Raw genomic sequence first — 8555 nt, 5'->3', positions numbered from 1 at the left:
ACAACTCTAACTTTCCTTAATATATCTTGGGCTCCCGAATCTTCTTATTCTTCGGGTAGTGGGCCTTCAGTAAACCCCGGGTACTATCTTCGGCAGGCCCATTTGGGATGCCTATGTCAGTAGCCCCCGAGATTTTGCTTGAATCGTAGAGTCAGGGAAAATCTCCACCGTTTATTTTTATTTGACAGCTTCAACTTTTTCTATATTTCTTCACATAAAATTCTATATTGTACAGGGATAATGGTAGTTGGGGCTAGTTCATCTGACGGATCAGGTACTAGTTAACTGCTCTCGTGGCAATCCGCAAAAACCTACTTCAAGATCACGTCCCTGGACATGACCTCGGGATACTGGTGTAAACTTCGACAGGCGCCGCTTAAGGTCTTACCATTACGTCGAGTCCAGAAAATTTATCGGGTACCTAACGCGTCCGTTAGGATTTTTCTTCGTATCTGTTGATACGGATAAAGGTAGCAGAGCGCAGTCTTCGGCGATGCCACGCCCAGCAGAACGGATCTGGGGTCTTACCTTCGCAAATTTGCGGCATTCAGAAATTGATCGCAACTTTGGCGTTCTGAGAATATATTGTCGAGTGCTTTTCCGGCTGTTGGAATGGCACATTTTATCGAGTCAAAGATGACTTATATTGCTCTCCCGATGGGAGTGTATGCAGAATTAGTTATAACTCGAAATATACTCTTTTACTCTTCTATCTTTCTTTTTTCTCTTTCTTTCTTTCTTTTATAATTTCATCGGGCACGCGAACAGCGTTCCCGATGGGAGTAGCCCCCGAGGCTACAGCCAAGGATTTGTTCTTGGTTGTAGGCTCCACGCCTCATGTCGCTATATTCTTTTTCATCTGTCGACGTTTTATAATTCCTCGGGTGCGCGAACAGCGCTCCCGATGGGAGTAGCCCCCGAGGCTATGAACAAATATTTGTATTTGATCATAGGCTCATGCCACTTCTATTTTGTCTTTCAAGATCTTTTTCTTTTTTCCAAAGTAGCCCCCGAGCATTTGATCAAAAACTTGTATTTGATCAAAGGCTCAATCATTATTTTTCCGTGTCGCCTTTTATGAGGCTGTTGAGTCGAATTTCTCTCTCTGTCAAGATGACGTTGTTGCTGACGATAGCCACGATTGCTTGTCAAAAATTTGCGACAAGCCTTTTCTCGCCGCCATGCGGGCCCAATTAATCCACTATCTTGACACGTCGTGCAAGTGGGGGACACACGTCCTCCGCTTTTTCTGGCACACGCACCGTAACTTCCGCGACGTTGAATTACTTATTTACCCTTGATGCCACGTGGCTATCATCTGTCACACATTTTCCTTATCCAACGGTTCGTCGTTTCACCGCACCCCTATATAAATTCATCTTCTTCCTCCTTGGACACTTCCGCCCGCGCCGTCTTCATTCTCTCATCTGCACTTCCCCTTGCAATCCACAATCTCCTGAACTCTTCACCTCCAAACTGCGAATCCTGCGCCATTGTTGATGCCACCTCGCCGGTTGACCAGGCAAAGCACGCCGGAATCCTCCATGGCCGCCGTGGATCTCGGAACGTCGGAGTGGGAAAGATCCAAAATTTCCACTCAAGACGTCAACATGCTGAAGAAGCTGGGGATCACCAAGAAACCCCAGGCATTGCGCTTCCCCAGCGAGGAGAGCTACCCAACCCCTCCAATGGGGTACCGGGTAAGCTTTGTCGACCACCTCATCCGCGGTCTCTCCGCCCCCATCCATCCTTTTCTCCGTGGACTTCTTTTTATCTATGGTTTGCAACTCCACCACCTTACGCCGAATTCTATCCTCCACATCTCTATTTTCATTACTTTGTGCGAGGCCTTCCTTGGCGTCCAGCCTAACTGGGCGCTATGGAAGCGCATTTTCTTCTGCCGCCGCAATGGCTCGCCCAATGTCGCCTATAATATAGGCGGCGTTGTAATTTCTGTTCGTCCTACTGTCGACTACTTCGATGTCAAGCTTCCTGACCCAGTTCAAGGATGGCGCAAGAAGTGGTTGTACATTCAGGAGGAGAACCACGGATGTGCAGAAGACAACATCCCTCCTTTTGATGGCGCCGAAAAAATCTTTCGCCACCGCTCATGGGACGCGGAGGCCACCGAAGAAGAAAAGGCGTCGACAGAGACCTTGATGGCTCGTATCCATGAGTTGCAAAATACTCGCGGCAAGGAGTTATCTGGTATCCAAATCACTGCATATTTTCTTAGGACCAGGGTGCAGCCGCTTCAGGCTCGCAAGCATCCTCTCTGGAAATATACCGGCGACAAGGATGTAGATCGGCTATCGGTGAATTTGGAGGTCAAGGACTTAGAAAGACTTGTCCGAAAAATTTCATCTCTCAACAAAAAAGACGCTGTCCCTTCTTCTTGTCGAGTGACGCCATTCAGCGCCGCCAATCCACTTCCCGAGGTACTCTTTGTCTAATTGTCTTGTTGTTGCTTTGCTATCTTTTTTGTAACTTTATTTCTGATATTGCTCCCTGTTTTGTTTTGCACAGAATCATCCAGACCTTGTCTCGCTTCCTCCTCTCCCTGAAGGTGGAGAAGTCGAAGAAAGGGCCATTGTCACTGATGATAATCAGGAAGCTCCATCTTTTGTGAATGAACCCGTGGATTCTCGAAAATCTGTGGGTTCTTCCGAAGGTACTGCGTCGGCACAATCTCCTCCTCCCGCTGTCTCCCCGAAAGGCAAAAGGAAAAGGAATGATGTCGAAGACTCCGGCACTTCTAAAGCCGAAGAAGTTGTTCCTTCTCATCCGAAGGCAGCTTATGATCCTTATATTGAATCCCTCGTCAGCTCGTAAGTCATTTTTATTTCTCCTTATTTCTGTACTCGAAATATTTATCTTGTCTTGCTTTTTATGCTGTCGACTTTTAATCACAGTGATGACGAGGAAGAAGTACCAACTGTTGACGTGGCTCCTCGGACGAGCACGTCACATACTTTACTTGCCTCAGACACGCTAGTTGAAGGAGAAGAATCCTCGCCTCCTCAACGAAACGTCGTCACCACTACTCCGCCATCAAGCCCCCTTGCTCCTTCACCAAAAAGGACAAGGATTGAAACAATTCTTGAACCTGCCCCTCAATTGGGCAGCTCTTCGACCCTGCTCTTGGATGATGTAAGTTTTTTTCATTTTCTTGCCGCTGTCTATATTTCCTCTATTTTGCTTTTTTACACCTTCACTCTGTTTTCATACTGATATTTCTCTTTCTTTGTTCTTCTTTGACAGCCCATGATCAAAGAGCTTATCCGCATCGGATCCCAATTCATTGGGTACCGTGAGTATGCCAACAGAGCTGAAGGTAATAACTTTTTTGCTGTCGTTGTTTTTGACATCTTGCTCCTGTCATTTGTCGCAACTTTTTTGACCTTTCTTGTTTTTCTTTTTTATTTCGACAGAGAAACTTGCAGAGGCCAACAAGCGTGCCGACGCACTTGCTCAGAAACTAGAGCAAAGTGAAGCGGCCCGCAAGAAAGCCGAACTTGTTGCTAGCGAAGCCAAAGCAGAGGCTGATGAAGCCAAAGCAAAAGCTGCTAGTGTCGAGGAACTGCAGAAAAGACTTGAGGATGCTGAAACTGCTTTAAACGAGCATAAAGCTGCACAGGCTACTCGTGAGCAGGGGATCCTCAAGCACCTGAAATCACAAAGTCGACGCACTCAAAGTAATATTATCGATCCCTTCTATTTTTTAGTGGACTTGCTGTTTCTTGTTTTTTTTTTATCAACGTTTATTTCCTGTGGCAGGCCAAACAAACCAAGAGTTTGATCTGGAGAATCCCGACAATGATCCCCTCTTCGACGCACTTTCTTATCTGGAGCTTCATGGATCCGAAATTCGTGAAGGCGTGGCAAATGCTAGTGCAGGATTGTCGATGCTGTTCCCCTACTTCTTCTCGAAGAAAGAGGAGCCCCCGACTTTCCTTGCCCTTGCCAAGAGCTTCAATTCATCAGATGACCTTGGACTGAAGATGCGCCAGGAAAACATGAAGATTGCTGTCGAAAGCACTGTTGCCCTGGTTGCTGACAGCCAACAAACTGTTGATTGGATGAAAGTTGGCGACACCGATCAGATAGAGCAGTCAAGATGGAGGTCGCTGATTAAGGCAGCCAAGCCCAACACGAAGAAAATCTTGGCCTATCTCGGGATCAAACCAGCTTCAACTCCTAGCTCATCAAGGCCGGAGGTCTAGTTGCATGCCTCTTTGTTTTTCTTTCTCTGTTTCTTTTGCTCTTGTCGCCAAAGTAGTTATTTGGCGATACGTACTTCATTAGCTCCACTGTAAGGCCTTTGTAACTATTCCGAAAGATTAATGAAAACTCTATCTTTGCTTGTTGATTGATGTTGTCTTGTTTTATTAAATTTCAGTTGGTATTTGATAACTATACTCCATCTTCCGCTCCTTCCAATGTTTCGCCTTCTTCTTCTCGCTCAAGGAGAGCTCTTGCTGATACTACACCTGTCGAAGATTCCTTGCCACAAGAATTGGATGAACTTCGGCAGCAACTTCAGTATGCAAAGAAGCAAACACTTGTGATGATGGAAAAGTCTCGTAAGTCATCTGAAGCCGAAAAAATTGCACTTCAGCAAGCTCGCGAGGCCGTGGCTGCTAAGGAAATCGCTGCTTCCGAGGCTGAAAAGGCGACTACTCGAGAAGATTTCATGCTCGAGTTAATGAATGAAGCCAGTGCGGATATGTCGGGTATGCTTGTTTCATCCTCCGATATCTTCCGTCTTCATGCTGCGTCTCTTAAAGTTTTCTGCTCTGTTGTTTTAATAGGTTCCTTTACTGATGCTGTTGCCGAAGAAGAGAGGGTAAATACTAGGATGAACCTCCTTGTTAACCTTGCCCTTGACCATGGTTCTCTGTTTTGGGCTACCCCAGAAAGGACCCGCCAGATTGTCAGATTTCAGGATCGCACCTCTCAAACTCGCGACTTCCTTGACTTCTGTACCAGGACCCTGTCTATGGTTTATAACTCCATGTTTCCTCGGAACGTTCAACCACAAACTCTTCCCGAGTTAATGGGGAAATTTAAGGATGCCCACAAGATCCATGATTTTGTCAGAGCTCAACTGGTAGCTGGCGCCAGATTTGCCCTTATCATGCTTCAGATCTGCCACTCAAAGCTGGACCTGACCCAAGTTGTTGCGAAAGTTCATGAGAAGGTAAGGCGCCGAAGAGTTGGTGTCGACCGAATTAACACGAAGGTTTCGCCTATAGCCGAAGAAATGATTGAAGACCTTCTTCGAATGGATGCCAACTTTTTTGCAGATGGTCATTATGCTGATTTTCTTGGCGCTGCTCCCGAAGAAAACAGAATTACCCTTGATGACATATTGAATCATGACTAATTATTTTCCTTTGGTAGATAACTCTTCTTTGTAACCCATGATTGTGATTATATTGTGAAGCAATCATCGTATTTCTATATTTGTCTAGCCCCCGAGTGTTTCGGTGGCTATTTACTGTATTTGTGTATTGCGAGGTTTTGAACCAAGGCATTTATTCAATATGTAGTTTTGGCGAATATCAGCCCCCGAGCTTCTTTGTTGAGTACTATTTTGTATTTTTATTGACTCACGAGGTATTTTAATACCAAGGCGAGGCTTTTCTTTTTTTGAGGAATTATACTGAAATTCGTCGGGTCGGAGACTTTGAGTGTGTCGATGAAGAAAAGTTATATTGACACTATCTTTATTATATTGCAGCACCGCGAGCCCGCCTCATTAAAAACCTTTTCCGGCCCCACTCGGTGCCCCGAAAAAGGAAAAGAGTGCGTCTGAAAACTCGCGGGCGTTTCATTACATTGAAGTTTTACAAGGACTATATTTTAGCTCTAGGCGTAGAACCGCCTGAGCTGCGCCACGTTCCAGGGGTTTTGCTCCTCCACCCCTGTCTTCTTGTCCTTTATCCTGTATGCTCCTCCTCCGATTACTTCCGTGACAATGTAAGGGCCAAGCCATGGTGACTCGAGTTTTTCATGACTTTTTTGCGTGAGCCGAAGAACTAGGTCTCCCACCTGAAAAGATCTTGGCCGCAAACGTCGACTGTGGTAATTCTTTAGGTCCTGTTGGTATTTGGTTACCCGAGACAGTACTTCATCTCTAGCTTCGTCAAGTGCATCGACATCATCTTCTAGCGCTTTTCTCGACACCTCGTCATCATATTCCACGACTCGTGGAGAGTCATGCTCTATCTCGATTGGTAATACTGCTTCTGCTCCATGAACCAAGAAGAACGGAGTTTCTTGTGTTGCTGTGTTTGGTGTTGTTCGTATGCTCCATAATACACTGGGCAGCTCCTCTGGCCAGGTGTGTCGAGCTTTCTCCAGTGGTGCTAATAAGCGTTTCTTGATGCCATTGCAGATGATTCCATTAGCTTTCTCGACTTGGCCGTTGGTCTGCGGGTGCGCAACTGACGCAAAGTGTAACTTGATACCTACTTCTTTGCAATAATCTTTGAATTCGTGGGATGTGAAGTTACTGCCATTGTCTGTGACGATGCTATGGGGCACTCCAAATCTGAAGACGAGGCCTTTTATGAATTTTACTGCGGATGCTCCATCTGGTGAATTTATCGGCTTCGCTTCTATCCACTTTGTAAATTTGTCGACAGCTACTAGCATGTACTCCTTTCCTCCTGGCCAGGATTTGTGTAACTTGCCAACCATATCAAGTCCCCATTGGGCAAAGGGCCACGACAATGGTATTGGTGTTAGTTCTGCTGCTGGAGAGTGAGGTTTTGCGGCAAACCTTTGACACGCGTCGCAAGTTCTTACTATTTCCTTGGCGTCCTCGATTGCTGTCAACCAGTAGAATCCTGCCCGAAAAACCTTGGCTGCAATAGCTCGACTACTCGTGTGGTGGCCACATATTCCTTTGTGTACATCCTTCAGAATTATTCTTCCTTCTTCGGGTGTGACACACCTTTGCAGGACGCCTGAAATACTTCGCTTGTACAATTCTCCTTTGATCACCATGAAAGCTTTGGAGCGTCGAATTACTCGCCTTGCCTCAACTGGATCATCGGGTATTTCTTTCCTGAGGATGTATGATATGTACGTCTGCATCAATGGTATCTGTATCACCATGACCAGGTCCTGATCTTCTTCTTCTTCCTCTTGCTCTTCCTTGGTAGCCCCCAAGGGTTTCTTCTCCTTCTTTTTTGATTTTGTCGATTTTGTAGATCTCTCTGTTATCTCTTCCCAAAATACACCTGGCGGAACTGCAAGGCATTGCGACCCGATGTTTGCAAGAACGTCGGCTTTGTCGTTGCTCAATCTGCTAATATGATTTACTTCGCATCCATCAAACAACTTCTCGAGCTCGTTGTACACCTCCTTGTATGCCATCATGCTATCATTGACTGCGTCACATTGGTTCATAACTTGCTGAGCCACCAATTGTGAGTCGCCAAAGATTTTTAGTCGAGTTGCACCGCAAGCTTTCGCCATCTTCATCCCGTGTATGAGAGCTTCATATTCTGCTTCGTTATTGGATGCGTTAGGGAACATCATCCGAAGGACATATTTCAACTTGTCGCCTTCAGGTGATATAAGTATTACTCCTGCGCCAGCTCCTTCTAGTCTTTTGGACCCATCAAAGTTCATGGTCCAGGTTCTCGACAAGTCTGGGGGTCCTGTGTTTTGCAGCTCCATCCACTCTGCGATGAAGTCTGGCAGAACTTGCGACTTGATTGCTTTTCTTTTTTCATACGTGATGTCCCGAGGGGAAAGTTCTATTCCCCAAAGGGAGACACGACCCGTAGCTTCTGGATTGTTTAGTATATTTGACAAGGGAGCTTCATTGACCACTATGATCGGGTGTGCCAAAAAATAGTGGCGCAATTTTCGTGCTGTTGTAAACACTCCATATGCTAGCTTTTGGTACTGAGGGTACCTTTGTTTTGAGGGCGATAAAACTTCGCTGACGAAGTATACTGGCCTCTGCACTCCGTGGAGTTTTCCTTCTTCCTCCCTTTCAACGACAAGGACTGTGCTTACTACCTGGGGTGTGGCCGCAATATACAGTAACAAAGGCTCCTTCTCTTTTGGCGCCACCAAGATGGGGGGTGTCGAGATTTTGCGTTTGAGGTCCTCAAAAGCTCTGTCCGCTTCTTCGTTCCACTGGAATTTATCTCCTTGCTTTATGAGGGCGTAAAATGGTAGCGCTTTTTCCCCTAGCCTGGCGACGAATCTGCTCAAGGCTGCGACTCGCCCAGTTAACTACTGTATTTCTTTCAACTTTGTTGGCTTCCTCATTGTTACGATAGCTTGTATTTTATTGGGATTTGCTTCAATCCCTCTTGCTGAAACTAGAAACCCCAGAAGTTCTCCTGCTGGGACGCCGAAAGAACACTTCGTCGGGTTCAGTTTGAGGCAGAACTTGTCAAGGTTGTCGAAGGTTTCCTTGAGATCCTCGATCAGCGTTGCCCCCTTTTTTGATGTTATGACGACATCATCGATGTATACTTGCACGTTCTTCCCAATCTGTGTCGCCAAACACTTCTGCATCATCCTCT

The 8555-nt window shown here is 46.0% G+C and overlaps 1 long non-coding RNA gene across 1 annotated transcript; it reads left to right on the top strand.

The window, feature by feature from the left end:
- Positions 1 to 2633: 2633 nt before the first annotated feature.
- On the top strand, positions 2634 to 3645 carry LOC139838957 (uncharacterized). The gene is made up of 3 exons (XR_011756756.1): positions 2634 to 2828; positions 2913 to 3150; positions 3262 to 3645. It is a non-coding gene; the product is annotated as an uncharacterized lncRNA (long non-coding RNA).
- The last annotated feature ends 4910 nt before the right edge of the window (positions 3646 to 8555 follow it).

This window comes from Lolium perenne, chromosome 4 (genome assembly GCF_019359855.2).
Source record: "Lolium perenne isolate Kyuss_39 chromosome 4, Kyuss_2.0, whole genome shotgun sequence".
NCBI lineage: Eukaryota > Viridiplantae > Streptophyta > Magnoliopsida > Poales > Poaceae > Lolium > Lolium perenne.
The sequence above is the reverse complement of the archived record's forward strand: the minus strand, read 5'-3'. Positions and strand labels throughout refer to the sequence as shown.